Raw genomic sequence first — 16,590 nt, 5'->3', positions numbered from 1 at the left:
TGGTTTATATACACAATGGAATACTACGTGGCAATGAGAAAAAATGAAATATGGCCTTTTGTAGCAACATGGATGGAACTGGAGAGTGTGATGCTAAGTGAAATAAGCCATACAGAGAAAGACAGATACCATATGGTTTCACTCTTACGGGGATCCTGAGAAACATAACAGAAACCCATGGGGGAGGGGAAGGGAAAAAAAAAGAAAAAAAAAGAGGTTAGAGTGGGAGAGAGCCAAAGCATAAGAGACTGTTAAAAACTGAGAACAAACTGAGGGTTGATGGGGGGTGGGAGGGAGGGCAGGGTGGGTGATGGGTATTGAGGAGGGCACCTTTTGGGATGAGCACTGGGTGTTGTATGGAAACCAATTTGACAGTAAATTTCATATATTAAAAAATAAAAAAAAAAATTAATTAAAAAAAAAAAACAAAAAAAAACAAAATAAACTTTTCCATAAAAAGTGAAAAAAAATAATAATAATAAAATAAAACTTCCAGGATCCCAATAAATTCTGGTTGACCGGAACTGACCAGCCCCACCCTTGGGGGTACTCTGTGCCTCTTTCCAATACACCCTGTGCCTTGTTAAAGAACTCAAAGCTATCTGGTCCCAAAACAATGCTTTCGTCTGAAGTCAGAGCCAATGGGGGTAGCAAGTAAAACAAGAAGCCCATGAAGATATCTTGGCCAAGTGAGTTTGGCTGCCAAGGGGCCTTCCTCAGAGGCGGTCGTCCAGGCTGCAGGCCGGTTCACACGGAATGTAAGTGTGCACCAAGGGGTTAATTAGCAATAAACAGATGCCGAGATTCACCTCTGTGCTGTTATTCCCCGTGTGCAGCAAAAACTATAATCGTTCTGTTCTTTGACAGGATGTTTGCATTTGAGCTAAAATTGCCTCCTCCACCCAATTTGCTGCAATTCGGTTCAGCACTGTGGGATGAGGGACTTGGCTCCTCTCTTGATGGCTGGTGGCTGGCCCGACAGAGTCCCCTTCCCACAGGGAATGAAAGAGAGATGGACGGGGGAAAGCGAGAAGAAGAAAAGCACAAATCTGTCATTTTATCAAACACAGGCAAAGACTGTCTGCAGGTGGGAAGCTGCTGTCCAACACTTACACAAACAAAGCATACAAAATGCCCTTTCTTTTGGGGAAGCTGGCCAAGCCGCTGGCAAACAGAGCAGGGAGAGGCTACCTTTGCAGGCACCCACACCCTGCCACTGCCCAGACTGGATGGGCGTCCTGTCTGCTCAGGGCCTGGGGAAAGTGGCCTGGAAGGCTCCATCCCAGCTTCCAGAGATAATTAAATACCCTCAGTGCTCAAGAAGCCACAGACAAGAAAGAGATTCAGTGCCCAAAATACAATTTTAGCCAGTGTGGAATATTAGCTCATCAGCAAGAGTTTAACGCCCATCTGTTCACTCATTCACCAATGTCTACCAGGTGGCTATCTTGTGTCATGCTGCATGCTTGGTTCTGGGGATACAGAGGATTACCATGAGGCCCACAGTTTGCCCAGGCCTAAAGGATCCGTTATTAGGAGCTTACACTCTAGCCAGAGAGCTGGGCAAGTGAAGCAATGTGGAATCCTCCAGAGCTCATCTCTACCCTCTACCTAACACAGTACTTTGTATAAGGGGGGCTCAACGGAAGACTTGAATAGATCTACTTCTGCTAAATAGTATAATTCCACCTCGCTCTGTAAAAAAAAAAAAATGGTGGCCTCTATATACTGAGTATCTCTCATGTGCTAGGTAGAATTTTCTCTGCGGTCTGCATCCTACAGGCAAGGAAAGCTGAGGCTTGGGGAGGGTAGACCACTTGCCCAGGACCACTTACTTAGCGAGAGCTAAGCCCAGATCTTTGTGGCCCATATCCCATACCCCTCCATGTCACCCGGCAAGCAGAGGAAAGAACACCCATGTGGGTCCCTCACCCAGTCCCAACTCAACTGGGGGCTCCCCCCAAGGAAGTCCCACCATGACTAATGTCCCTGGGATCCTCTTCACAGCCTGGCCCAATGTGGAACAACTTGCTAATGATAAAAATATTTGCTTAACTCAGTGATTGTGGGAAAATAGCCTTTCTTCCACCCTAAGCTCTACCATCATATGTAGTATCCAAAGGAAATGTCACCACCTCACCATTGAGATACCATCTTGGTACTCCGCTGGCCCCTGGCTACCATGTAGGAGGCAAGGAATCCCTGCCTCCTACCTCATCCTCACTGTGGCTATTGATGGAGGAGAGAGGTCAAAAATAACTCAACCTCAACTGAACAGAAGCCATCTATTGGGCATCTAGGAGGTGCTAAGTGCTCATAATGACCACCTTATTTTACTCACACAAAAATTCTATGAAGCAGATATTTTTAGTATTCATATTTTACTGATGAAGAAAGTGAGCCTGGCAAGGTTAAGTGAACTGTCCAAACCCACCTAACTAGTGCAAAGTAACGCTGGGATTCAAGCCTGGCTTTGTTGTACTCCAAGGCTAGGCTATAATGCTCACAAGCCTAAATTTAAGAGAGGAAAGTTAACATGCAGCATGAGTATTGCCCCTCTGTGGTGGGGAGAGGGGAGGAGGGATCACACATTTACTCCAATGCTGCCAAAACTCGAGGCATTTTTGGAACTTTTCTTTGGAAGTCACCTACAGAGGTCAATTACATGCCACCCAGAACTTTGAGATTCAGTACATCATAATTACACATTTGGGGGACCAGAAATACATTATCCACATTGGCTTCCTCTCTTACTCATTATACTCGCCTGCAAACTACCTCAGTTTCCTAAAATCATATTGACTTTCAAATGCCAAGAGATGTCACCCCAGTAACATTCAAAAGAATGCACGGATGCTATCAAAAAGCCTGTTGCCAAAGACAGACCCTCGTTTTCCAAGTAAGAATGAAACCGTTTGTTCTTTCAGTCCTGCATTTATTCAAAAAGCATTTTGTGATGCTGGACAGTGTTGCAGGTTGCTAAGGAAACAGGGATAAACATAAAAAGTTGCCTGTCTTGGAGTTCTCAGCATGGGGACAATATCTCAGGCAACTTTTGCAGAAGCCTTCCAGTGCCCCAAATACTATGGATGCAAAGATGGACATACAGTCCCAGACTTCAGGAAGGCTACATTCTAGCAGGTGGCCAGACATGCCGGCTATCCCTCCAGAAGCTGGGTCCCCTAGAGTGGAGAACTACGGAAGACAGAGTGACCACATAAGCTACTGTCCTGGTCCATGCTAGGAAAACAGCCTCCAAAGGTAACCAAAGGGAAGTAACAATCATAATGGACGCTTATATGGCACCTGTCACATAGCAGGTGCTACTGTAAGCAATTAACACATATCATATCCTCCTAACAAATCCACAAAATGGTTACTATGATTAGTCCCACTTTCCAGGTGAGTAAACTGAGGTGCGGAGAGATTCAGCAACTTGCCAAAGGTCTAAAAGCCACCAAGTGGCAGAACTATGATTTGAGGCCAAGCAGTCTGGATCCAGAGGGCATGATGTTGACGACAACACTGCACTAAGTGGAATGAGAGATGTTCCTGTGGACATGTACACTCTGGTCCACTGGGTTTGAGAAAAGCAGCCACATTACTCTCCTTATTACTCACGTCCGATCCCCTGTTGTCTCGGCAGTGAACTCTTGAACTTGAACTCACTCTGCTAAAACATGAAATTTGAACTGTGTGGAATGGGCTAAAGGGAAGAGACATTTCCAAGGATGAAGCACTTCACTGCAGGGGGGACGATGAGGGACCTGGGAACCAGCCTCTGCCTCCATTACACTCTGGATGTCCCAGGCACAGAGCCACTCAGAGTAATACTCCAAGTGGAAGAGAACTGAGGGGCAGACGGTGCTTCTGGGTCACAGGGCAGAGCACAGGCCACCGCTGTCAATGCTCCACGTCACCACGGCGGAGAATAAGGTATAACTTCATCTGGCAACAGCCAAGACGCCTTTGAGCTCTCCGTCCTCTTTGGAAGGGGGAGAGATGGGGCACTCTAGCCCCTTGGCCCCTCTGCTCTAGTGTGTAAGAAGGAGAGTGGCTCTCAAGCTGATGGCAGGGATGAGAAGGTTTTCTGGAGCCAGAAATCCCTGGGTTGGAGTGGAGCCCTGCCACTTCTTCAGTGACACCCCTCGGCCAAGTGCCGTAACCACTGCACGGCTCGGTGTTTGCTCACCTATAAAATGGGGATGAGGGGGATGGGATAACACCCACAACATGGGCTTTTTGAGAGGAATAAGGGACATAAAGCATGTGGCGTGCTTAACACCGTTCGTGACCCTTAGCAGCACCAGGAAACATCCAGTGTGATTAGTAAGTTCTAGAAGCCCTCGCCCCAGTTTCCCCCCAGCACGGCACTCTGGAGCCCCTTCTGCGGTCTGGATATTCTCCAGATCTACTTCCCACTCCTCCTGGGTGCCCTGCTGCAATTCTCAGGATCTCTCGCTGTTAAGGTGTTAGGGTACCATGTGACTGAGTTCTGGTCAACGGACTATGTGGGCAGAAGTGATGTGAACGGCTTCCAGGACCGCTCCCACAAAGCCACACCTCAGGATCCTTACTTCTCACTCCCCAGCTGTCAGTTGGATACAGAGGATTCAGCAGAGACTGTCAGAGTACCCTAGAAGACGGCAGGGCCATCCACGGGTGCAAGGAGCCAGGGTCTCTGAACGACTGTGTGGAACAAGCCCCAACCCCTTCCCACCCCACACACCCCATAGCTGGCCTGGCCTGACAAATGCACACAAGTAACCAAGCCCCCAGGTGGACTCCCAGGTCCCTGTGAGCTCACTGCTTCCATGACCACTGCCTGCCTCACAGAGTCTAGATGCCATAATGCGGCTGAAGAGAGAAATCGGCGGCTGTGACTGGTTTGGCGTGGTAAGCATGAGGAAAAGCGAGCAGCAGCTCACGAGAAGTAGTGGAAGGACCACTAGTCTAGAAGACAGCAGACAGCCCAGCAGCAATGCCACCTGGGCTCAGGGTCAAGCACAGGCTCTTCACGAGAACAGCATAGGGCACTGGAAACAGCATGGTCTTTGAGGCCAGGACCCCAGGATCCATGCCTGCCATGACTTCCCTAGGAAAGGAAAACCCTCTGAGCTTCAGTTTCACACCTGCAAAATGGGGGCGATGACGCCTGCCTCCGTGTCCTGCGACATCATGTTGGTATCTTGAAAACGGCCACGGTGGGTGTATTTACGCCACAGGAATGGACAAATGCTACAAATAGGGGTTTCTTCCTAGAGATTAAACACTTACCAGCACGTCTCTGGATAACAGGTGCCAGATAAATGGAACAGGAGAGGAGGGACAAGGAAAGAGAATTCCAGGCGGAGCAGAGGTCATCCTTGACAGGCAGGAAGTCCTGTGTGGCTGGCCAGCAGAGGCTGGGGAAGAGAGGCTAAGAGGAACCCAGAGAAAGCACTATGAACTGGATCTCGCAGAAGGACCACCCTAAATGGTCGTTGTTTGTTCTAGTTATTGCTGCATAACAAATCACTTCAACATGTAGTGGTTTGAAACAATTGTTTTATTTTGTTTATAATTTTTTAAGTCAGGAATTCAGGGAGGAATGAGCTAGCTGGTTCATCTCTGATTATGTCAGTTGGGGTTCAACTACCCATTTCCAGGACGGATTCTTCCCACCACGTCCGGTGCCTTGGTGCTCCTTGGAGAGACTGTCTCTCCATCCCGTCCCCACCTCCATGTAGCATCTCAGCCTTCAGGCCTCTCCTTGTGGCCTGGACTCCTCACAGCACGGTGGTCTCAGGACAATCAGATGTCTTATACCCGATGGCTGCCTTCTCAAAAGCCAGTGTTCCGAGGGACCAAGAGGGAAGCTGGAAGGGTTCTTCTGACCTAATCTCAGAAGTCATAGTCATCCCCGCCTCATTCTACTGGTGATGAGCAAGTCACGGTCCAGATTCAAAGCAAGGGAACACCCAAGAACATGAATACCAGGAGCCTTGGTTTGTCAAGGACCTTGCTAGAGGACAAGCCACCACACCATTACTGATGGGCCAACGCTCACCGCCCACAATCCAGGACCACCCAGAAGAGGCACAGGAGGTCGAAAAAGGAGAACCCCCAGCCCCGTCCACAAGAAACATCAGACGGGTGGTGGTCACACAGGACAGGGAGGACAAGCGGCGGAGAGTGTCAGAGGCAGAGCGAGGCCTGGCTCGCTGAGCGCAAAAGGCTTTGCAGGAAGGTGACACAGCCGGCAAGTGCACCACGCGCCTCGAAGGATGGGGGAGGCAACGTGGAGAGTTAAAAGGGAAGGAGTGGGCCATCCCTGAGGTCACACCCAGCCTTCCACCACACCTGGACCGCCCTTGGACCAGACCAGGCCGTCTGCACACTTCCCAGTCCAGGCATGCCGCTCAGCCCTGGGCACTCGGCGGCAAGGGTCAGGTAGCGCTCCAGAGCCAAAGCAGCCACTGACTATGCCAGCTCATCACCAGGCCCGTGAGCCTGTCCAGTGCACCAGCGCTCAGGGAGGGGCAGTGGAGTGTAGACCTGTTTACTCTGGCCCGACCTCCTCACCCAGAACCAGCAGGCACCACGACCGGCAGAAAGGCCAGTTATGCAACCACCCTCACAGCAGCCTGCCAGCCCCAGAGATCCGGCCTGGCCGCCTGGGCCCAGGAGCGAGACTGCCGCGGCCTACCGGGCCAGCCTGGGCTCCGACTGCCATTTTCCATATAGGTGCGGATGCTCTGCTGACAAACACCTGGGGACAGCAGGGGCCGTGGGAGGGAGCTAAAAATAGCACAGCTGGCACTGGAGAGGCCTTTTCCACATCCTCTGGGTCCTGTTATTCCTCGTGCACAGGCCCTAGGGGCACACACGGGCTGGCACCCAAGCATTCACTCTTCTCAAAGGCTCGTGCTGAGAACGAACGTGGGGGCCTGGGAGCCTTCCTACATCACGTCAGGAGCTGCACCGTCGTCAGAAGTCATGGCAACAGCCTGTCCCGGGAGCTGGGCCTAGGGATCGGAAGGCTGGGTTCACCCTCACACCCCCACATCCCCCCAGTGGTCCCTGTCTGGCCACCTCCTCTCTGACCAATCATCAGTGTTCTCCACCTTTTCTGGATCTCAAGCTCTTAATGTTTCTCTTACTTATTTGGCCATTAAGAATTATGGGCCTTACCCTGTTCTTCATTTCTTATGTAAGTGTATACCACCCCAGCTAGACACTTAGAAAAGTCACATGTATGGACGTGTGAGGCGCACACTGCACAATTCCAGGGGCATTGTTCACACTTATGATGTGGATGGTGGCCCTGGAATCACACAACGTGGCTACTGGCGTTGCCCGAGAGGAAACAATGCCTTATGCAAATCTGTACCCCTGGGAAGAGGATAGCCAGGATAATAAAGATTCACAGACTGACCAGCTCGTCTCCTGCTTCCAGATATTGTGCACAGGGTCTGGCAGACGCAAGGCCACAATACCCAATGGTCTAGAAAGAAATCCATGTTGTGATACAATAATGTATTTCCAGGCTTTGGAGGTGGAGAGCGGCAAGGAATCGATCTTTCTAAGGCAAGGGAAGATTCATAACCACTGAATGAGTTAGCACTACCTTCTTCTGAGTGCACAGATTAAATTCTCTGCCCCACCGACATCTGAAATGCACTTTATTTATAACAGATCAGGGAATTCAGATATAGTTACGTGCTTTTCATAGAAGTCCCATTCTTTTAATAACACAGTTTCAGAGTTTGAGATATGAGCAAACTGTATGTGGGAAGAATAGGGACTCATTCCACATCACGACGCTCAGGTTCATAGTCTAATGATCAGGCTTTACTGGGGGTGTCAGACTCTTCCACCCTCCGTGCCCTCCTGCACATGCATGCACAAATACACACACGCCACACACACCTCGAGCTTTTAAAAATATGCCTGAATTCTGCATCCTAGTCCTAATATCTCCCATGTATGTGTAAATATTAAAAATAGTGGTTTTGGGGGCACCTGGGTGGACCAGTCAGTTAAGTGTCTGATTCTTGATTTCAGCTCAGGTCATGATCTCACAGTTGTAAGATCAAGCCCTGCACAAGCGCAGCGTTGGTTGTGGAGGCTACCTCAGGAAAAAAAAAAAAAAAAAGTGGTTTTATTCAAAACTTAAAGGAAGACTGATACTCAGAAAAATGCCCCATATTTATTCTGTGCCTCCAAATACCCCCCAACATAGAGAGATGTATGGCACATGGGCCATAGTTAAAAGTCTAATTATGTATTATCTGATATGAATCTCATAGCGGCCCTAGAGTTGTGCAGTGAGCAACCTGTACAACTGCACACAGCATACCTGACTTTGTTCCAGCAAAGAAAAGCAAGAGTTAGAAAGATTAAAAGGACTAGATAATCTTTAAGGTTCATTTCTAGTCATAGTACAGAATTCTCGGAATTTGTGCAAGGGGTCTCACACCTCATCTAGGGATGGTACATGAGTCTCCACACACCAACCCTTCTCTTCAGTCCTATCTATCTATGCCCTAATGTTTTCCCTCACTCTGTGGCACAGATGAGCTAAGCAGAGCCAATCTACCACTACAGGTGGTACACCTGCATGTGGACAGTGCAAGGGTCAGATGTGCAAGGTCCACTGCCTGCCCACCAGGACTTAAACCTGGCTTGGCCCCTCACTACTGTGTGACCCCGGGAAAATTACTCTACTTTCCATGCCTCAGTTTCCTAATCTGATAACACCACCTACTTCACTGGGGTGTTGTGAGGATTAAAATAAGATAACGCACGCAGGGCTTAGAAACCATCAGACACATAGTAAGGACTCAAAATCTATTATCCAAATTCACACATATTCTCTATGCTTCACTGTTCTGATGTACAAAACGGGGATTATAAACGTGCTTACTCCATACGACTGTTTTTTTAAGTTTATTTATTTTGAGAGAGAATCAGCACAAGAGCATGAGGCAGGGAGGAGCAGAAGGAGAGGGAGAGGGAGAGGGAGAGGGAGAGGGAGAGGGAGAGGGAGAGGGAGAGGGAGAGGGAGAGGGGGAGAGAGAGAGAGAGAAAGAGAGAGAGAGAAAGAGAGAGAGAGAGAGAGAGAGAAAGAGAGAGAATCCCAAGTAGGCTCCATGCTCAGTGCAGAGCCCCACAACAGGACTCGATCTCACAAACCATGAGACCATGACGTGACCAGAATTCAAGAGTCGGGCATTCAACCAACTGAGTGCCCCCATAGGAGTGTTTTCAAAGTTAAATAACATAATAAACATAAGGAGCTTAAGACAGTGCTTGATGCATAGTAACTACTCAAAAAAAAAAAAAAGTTTGTTACCTTTTTTTCCCCTAAGAAGTCAATTACTCCAGTTCACATAGACTTACCAAAACAAAAGCACCACTACGTGTAGGATCAATGCAATGACTAAGGAGGAAGAGAAAGTGGCTAAGAGAGAATGTCTGAGAATTCACTGCTGTTTGCTACAACAGGTAACAGACAGGATGTACTAGAGATTAGAGGCCTTTGTTCTAAGTTAATTCTTTCTGAGGTCAGGAAGTAAAGAGGAGCGTGGGTGAACAGGCACTGAGAGGTAGGGAGGAAAGAACGGGACCCACTCCCTTGCTGGTTTCTCTCTTCACCATTAGAATCGTTTCAAAGCCCTGCCTAGCATTTAAATAGCATCATCCCCTAGAGATCGCTGTTTCGGCTTCATTACAGTCTGTGTTCATAGCGTACAAATAGAAACCTTTGTGATTTTATTAGTTTCCATGCAACTCAGGAGAGATTTGCATGATAACATTTCACCTCCTGACTTAAAAGAAGGGACCAATTAAAAATATAGTGCTTGCACTGCCTGTCACTGGAAAATGTAAAGGTTCCCGGAGTTTTAAAAATCTGTCGTATCTGGTTCACGGCCATAAATCAACCATTCAGTACAACCGATACAATAACCACTGTCTAAATTTTTAGCTTATTCTGTAAGAAATATTTGCAGGATGTCTGCACCCCCTAATAAGAGTGTAACGACAATACGGAAAAATCTAAAGAAGTGTTTTTGTCTGGGCTTCGTCAAGTCCTACACAATCACCAATTCACTCAATACCCCAAAGCTGCCTGGGACCCTGTGGATCTGTGAAGTGCTAACGTAATGTATCTGTGACGAGTTAAAATGTAATACATGGCCCCTGTAGCATGATCTAATTGATGTTATGTAACCTAAGACTATTCAGTACGTTCTGATGTGCTGGTTGTTTACGATTTGGGGGTGGGGAGGATTTTATTTCAGAAATCATTGGGATGTGGGGATCATCCTTTCAGACACTCGCTCCTTTGCCACAGAAGCTCTGGGCATCTCCTCCCACTTCTCGTGGCTGAAATGCTCCATGGAACAGAGCCCAGATGAACATTCTCACCCTAGGGTTGCCTTCTGGGGCAAGTCAAAGAAAAGCATCAAAGTAGGTTGATTTGTGTGACCTCCTCTTTAATGAGATGTTTCTTTTTATGCCTAACCTCAACCAAGCCAGCCTATCATGGCACACTACTTACAGTCTATAATCTAAGATGTTTTCAACCTGGCCTCCACCCCCAAAATTAAAACTAAAACCTCAATAAGTGATGTGGCTATTTCCTTCGAAGTAATAGCAGAGTCACAAAATACTACTTCTGAGACTTTTTTTTTAATGACAAGTTTGATGATATTTCCAAAAGGGCCTCTGTCCTCAGATTGTAATTCTCAAATATGCCATCTCATCGAAGTCAACATTGATGTTTCGGGAACACATCAGTCAGATTTCAATCTTGTGATTTATAATAGAACCAGAACTGCCCATTTACCTTGAATGATTTACCACTGGGTTCTTTATCAGGCACAAATGATAAAGAATCTGACTGTAGAAATGGCTAGTTCTTGAAATCACTGAACCTGAGAACATGTTACACAGTGAAAACTGAGGCCCAGGGACAATGACTTGCCTAAGACACCAGAGCCACTCGTGTGTTAAAATCAAAACTCCAGAGGCGCCTGGGTGGCTCAGTCGGTTGAGCATCTGACTTCGGCTCAAGTCGTGATCTCATGGTTCTGGGTTCGAGCCCCACATCAGGCTCTGTGCTGACAGCTCAGAGCCCGGAGCTTGTTTTGGATTCTGTGTCTCCTTCTCTCTCTGACCCTGCTCCGCTCCTGCTCTGTCTCTCTCTGGCTCTCAAAAATAAATAAACATTAAAAAAAATTTTTTAATAAAAAAAACTTCACACTCAGAACAGATACCATCAAATCAGACTCCGCCAGCAGAGGGACAGTTGTCCTGTCTGCTCTGCTGTCAGTGTGGACAGCACCTCAAGCAAAAAAGGCCAGGCTGGGCACTTCTCAGGGGACTCCCACTTACCAACCCTTAGAGGAAAATTACTAGCTGCCCCAATGACAAACACAAGCACCACGGTGGAGAATGTGTCTGGGAGGAAAATGTACCTGAAGATAATGGGGGTCATCTCCAGGAGGGAGGATTTGGAACAATTTCTTTTTCCTTTTGTTTTCTTTTTTTTCCTGTATGGTAAAATAGTCCTAACATAGAACTTAACCATCTTAACCATTTTTAAGTGTACAGGTCAGTAGTATTAAGTACATTCACACTGTTGTACAGAATGCTTTCATCTTGCAAAACTGAAACTTGGTACCCATTAAACAACGCCCCATTGCCCACACTGCCCTCCTTCCTAAAGCCTCTGGTAACCACCATTCTACTTCTGTCTTTATGACTTTGACTATTCTGGGTACTTCATAAAGTAGAATCATACGGTATATGTCCTTTTGTGTCTGGCCCCTTTCACTTAGCGTAACATCCTCAAGGCTCATCCATGTTGTAGCATGCTTTAGAATTTCCTTCCTTTATAAGGCTGCGTGGTTCTCTGCTGCATGTACAGACCACATTGTGTTCACTCACTCATCTGTCAATCAACATTTGGGCGGCTTCCACCTTTTGGCTTTTATGCTGCTAGGAACATGGGTCTCCAGAAGTGGAATTACTGAATCATATGGCAATCCAATTTTTAATTTTTTTTTTTTGAGGAACCACAAATACTTTTTTCCACAGTGACTGCATCATTTTATATTTCCATCAACAGTGTACAAGGATTCCAAATCTTCAAAGCTTAGCCAACGCTTGTTATTTTCTGTTATTTTTTTTATAGTAGGCATCCTAGTAGGTGTGAGGTCTCCTTTTTTTTTTTTTTTTTTTTTTTTTTCTTTTTCCTAATGCCTTTCTGTGCATTTCTACAATGAACATACATTGCCTTTAGGATTAAGGACAAAAGTATAAAACACTGAAGTTAAAAAAGGAATCTTATGGATGGATAAAAGACTTGAATATAAGACTTGAAACCATAAAACCCAGGCAGTCAGCTCCTTGAAATCGGTCCTGGTCGTGATGTATCAGATTTGACACTAAAAACAAAGGCGACAAAAACAAAAATAAACAATAAACAAGTGGAACTACACCAAGCTAAAAAAAAAAAAAAAAAAAAAACCTTTGCACAACAAAGGAAACTATCAACAAAATGAAAAGGCAATCTGCTGAATGGGAGAAAATATTTGCAAATCACGTATTTTATAAGAAGTTAATATCCAAAGTACATAAAGAACTTATATAACCCAATAACAAAAGAAAACAAAAACAATGCAATTTAAAAAATGGGCAGGAGATCTGAATAGACACTTCTCCAAAGAAGGCATCCAGATGGCCAACAGGTACATGAAAAGATGCTCAACATCACTCATCATCAGGGAAATACAAATCAAAGCCACAATGGGATACCACCTCATACCTGTCAGAATGGCTATTATCAAAAGGACAAGAAATAAAAAATGCTGGTGAGAATGTGGAGAAAAGGGAGTCCTCGTGCACTGTTGGTAAGAATGTAAACTGGTGCAGCCGCTGTGGGGACAGTATGGAGAGTCCTCAAAAAATTAAAAATAGAGCTACTATTTTTACATTTTACATGATGCAGCATTTCGACTTTGGGGAATTTCTCCAAAGAAACCAAAAACACTAACTCAAAAAGATATCTGCACCCCCATATTCATTGCAGTATTAATTATAAGACACAATATATAGAAACAACCTAAGTGTCCATCAATGGAGGAACGGATAAAGAAAATGTGATTTTAGACAGAGAGAGACAGAGAGAGACAGAGAGAGAGAGAGAGAGAGAGAAAGAAAGAAAGAAAGAAAGAAAACACACAGACAATGGAGTATCATTTAGTCATAAAAAAAAGAATGAAATCTTGCCATCTGCCATAACATGGATGTTATTGAGGGTACTATGCTAAGTAAAATAAGTCAGACAGAGAAAAAGAAATACCATATGATGTCACTTATATGTGGAAACCAAAAAGAAAGGGGAAAAAAAAAAGAAAGAAAACCAAGCTCAAAGATATAGAGAACAGACTGGTGGTTGCCAAGGGCTGGGAATGCAGGGTGTCTGAAATGATGTAAAGGGAATCAAAAGATACAAACTTCCACTCATAACATCAATAAGTCATGGGGGGATAATGTGTAGCAAAGCAACTATAATCAATAATACTGTATTGCATATTCAAAAGTTGTTAAAAGAGTAGATCTTAAAAGGTCTCAGAACAAGAGAAAGTAATCTCTAACTCTGTAAGGTGACAGACATTAACTAGGCTTATTGTGATTGTTTCACAATATATACAAAAATCAAATTATTATGTTGTATATCTGAAACTAATAGTATATTAGTTAAAAAAAACAAAGAAATCTTACAAGGAAAATAGGGTTGCACCCGAGCTTAAGGAAAGGATGCCATTTTTAATACTGAGGCAAACCACTGACTTCTCTTGTAGGTTCAGCTAAAGACACCATTCCTATGCCCGTTGAGAATCTTACACCTGATCAGTTGTGGCTGACACAATCCACAGGACGAAAGGCCATAATGCATGGGTAGCTAAAACAATTCCTTTAAACACTATGAGGAAAATGCTCCCAGATGCAAAAAGAAAAGAAAAAAAAAATGTATACAACGCTGTAGCCAGCTAATACTGGTCACGAAACTCCCAGCACTTGGATAAACCCTGTCATCTTCCAAACCTTCCTCCAAGCCTGAGAGTCCTTTCTCTGAGTTTTCCACTTGATCATCATTAGACGCCCACTTTTTCCCCTTCCAGAGCTATAAAGGGTCTATACTCCAAAGTCACATGAAGGGAAAATAAATCAATGCAGCCACTGCTCCTGAAGAGGGGCAGAACTCTGCTCCTGTGTAACGTGTACATAGAAAAGACCCCCACGGAGCCCCGTGACTCCCAGGATCTGGGCCACAGGCCACCCGAGGCCCCATGCTATCAGTTAACCAGACAATGCTTTTCACTGGAAAAGCCAAAATCTCCCCACAGTGAAAACACTCTTTCTACCGGTCTTTATATAACACTTCTCTCTTTGGGGGTGAGGTCACTTGTCATGACTTATTCGTTAAGACAAAGGTGCAGGAACTAAAAACAAAATCCACCCAATTATATATTTACCCAACCTCTAGCTCCCAGAAAAGAAATTATATTTTTCTTGGTGTGAACATCTCCTTCTCCCCCCTACTCTCCCTCACCTTCTCCTCTTGCATGTTCTCCTTCCTTTTCTGGTTTCCTTCTGTTCCACGGACCAGGGGAAATGACACAAGTAGTATATGGAAGCCCAGAGAAGAGGCATAAGATGAGCAGTTGGGAGGGACAAGCCTTGATTCTAGGGAGCAGCCGTCCTTAAATGGTACAAAAAGAGGCCCCAGATCACTATCTGCTCTCTGCCCTTTGGGAAGAGCCGACACCTAGAAAGCAGAGTCCGCCTCCAGCTTCTTAACAAAGGATCCACACTCTACATCTGGATTCTTGGCATGGCCCCTGATTCACATCTGCTCCCAGCCAAGACCAGCACTAAACTATGAAGGAAGCTGAAGTTTGGAACACAGTGCATGCACCATTGACAAAGAGGTGACGTGATGGCTCGGGGACAGCCAAAACCTCCACCCGCAGCGTCTAACAAGACCAGACACATCCTGGAGGTTCAAACTATCAGAACCAACGGCCAAAATGGGCCACCTTCCAAACTTCGGGGAATAGGACAAGGAAAACTCTCACTACCCCAGGTGAAGGACACCAGCAAGTCATTAAGAGAAAAAGAAAGTGGCCTGCACAGGAGCAACACCGTTATGGGCATTCTACCCCTCCACAACATTGCTTCCTTTAACCACCACCCAGCTCATGGCCTCCCTGGGCTGGATTTAGAATCTGAAATCTACTCTCCACTGAGATTGGCTCTGGGTGTCATGGAAACAGACCAGAAGCAAAGAGGGGCTAGTGCAAGGAGAAAACTCTTTCTCTCCACTCATTCTAAGGTGGGCTTGTCCTCCATGAAACAGTGGCCTCAGGAGATCATGAACACCCCCATCCCCAATGATGATGGGGCACAGGGCTCCCAGCACCGGCACCGGGGAGGAAGTAGAATCCAGGCCCAAATCTCCCTTCCACCTCTGTGACTTCATAATACCATGTGCTTCTCAACTCGTGAGACCAAGTTCCTGTTTGTTGTCCACTAACCTGCCAACTTCAGTCTCTCTGCTCCCAGACTTAGCAAAAGTCACTACAGAAGGAAGAAAAGAAGTAAAAGGCGAAAAGCAGAAGGAAGGCGCGAAGAAAGGAATACAGGCATGTCTGCTGATTAGCTTTCACATGTCCAGAGTCAGCCAGATCTGGGTTCCTCAGAAAACATGGTAGGGAACCCAGTGAAACAGCACAGAGAACAGAAAGTAAATGAGATGTCTTAAATAATTTCGCGTTTGGCCAGGTAAAGAAGCATTAGTCATACAGGTAATGAGATCTTACAGGGAGATGAGGATGTTAAGTACATCCATTCAGGACCTGGAGTGTCAGTTACATTTCCAAATTGGCAATGAGACAAAGACAATCACCAAATAATGCTGAAAACAAAGCAAATTCCATTTCCATTCTTTTGAAGCTCCCCTCCTGTCCCCTGCCTGACTCACCCACCTCGCAGACAGCTGCTCATCATGAACTAAATCCTTGTTATCCGCTGGCCAAGAGAGACCTGGGTGGCGTGAATAATTGAAAGCCAGGAATGACTCAAACATCGTGTCACCAAATCAAGCCCATCCCTTTCACCCAGACTTTCTCCACAGCTCCTAACAAATTACCCAGAAAAAAAGAGCAAAACATAATTGCACCTACTACACTCCCACCCAGCCCCCAGCTAACTGTGATGGAAAGGGCCCTTCCAACATATACTTAAATGACTCAATTCCTGCCCTCGAGGGAGGGGCTCACAGGCAACTCCAAGACCAGACACTGCACACCCCATGAGAAGATAACTGTTTTTTTCCCTCTCATCCTATCAGATGAAAGTCACAAGTGGGGCGGGGTACCGGGGGGCACCTGAGTGGCTCAGTAGGTTAAGCATTTCAGCTCAGGTCATGATCTCATGGTTCATGAGTTCGAACCCCACATCCGTCTCTGTGCTGACACCTCAGAGTCTGGAGCCTGCTTCAGATTCTGTGTGTGTGTGTGTGTGTGTGTGTGT

The 16,590-nt window shown here is 46.1% G+C and overlaps 1 long non-coding RNA gene across 1 annotated transcript; it reads right to left on the bottom strand.

The window, feature by feature from the left end:
* Positions 1–9,186: 9,186 nt before the first annotated feature.
* LOC125918371 (uncharacterized) lies at positions 9,187–16,584 on the bottom strand. The gene is made up of 3 exons (XR_007456429.1): positions 15,335–16,584; positions 14,609–14,758; positions 9,187–12,437 (listed from the first exon to the last, which is right to left on the bottom strand). It is a non-coding gene; the product is annotated as an uncharacterized LOC125918371 (long non-coding RNA).
* Positions 16,585–16,590: the final 6 nt, after the last annotated feature.

This window comes from Panthera uncia, unplaced genomic scaffold, assembly GCF_023721935.1.
Source record: "Panthera uncia isolate 11264 unplaced genomic scaffold, Puncia_PCG_1.0 HiC_scaffold_715, whole genome shotgun sequence".
NCBI classification, from domain to species: Eukaryota; Metazoa; Chordata; class Mammalia; order Carnivora; family Felidae; genus Panthera; species Panthera uncia.
The sequence above is the reverse complement of the archived record's forward strand: the minus strand, read 5'-3'. Positions and strand labels throughout refer to the sequence as shown.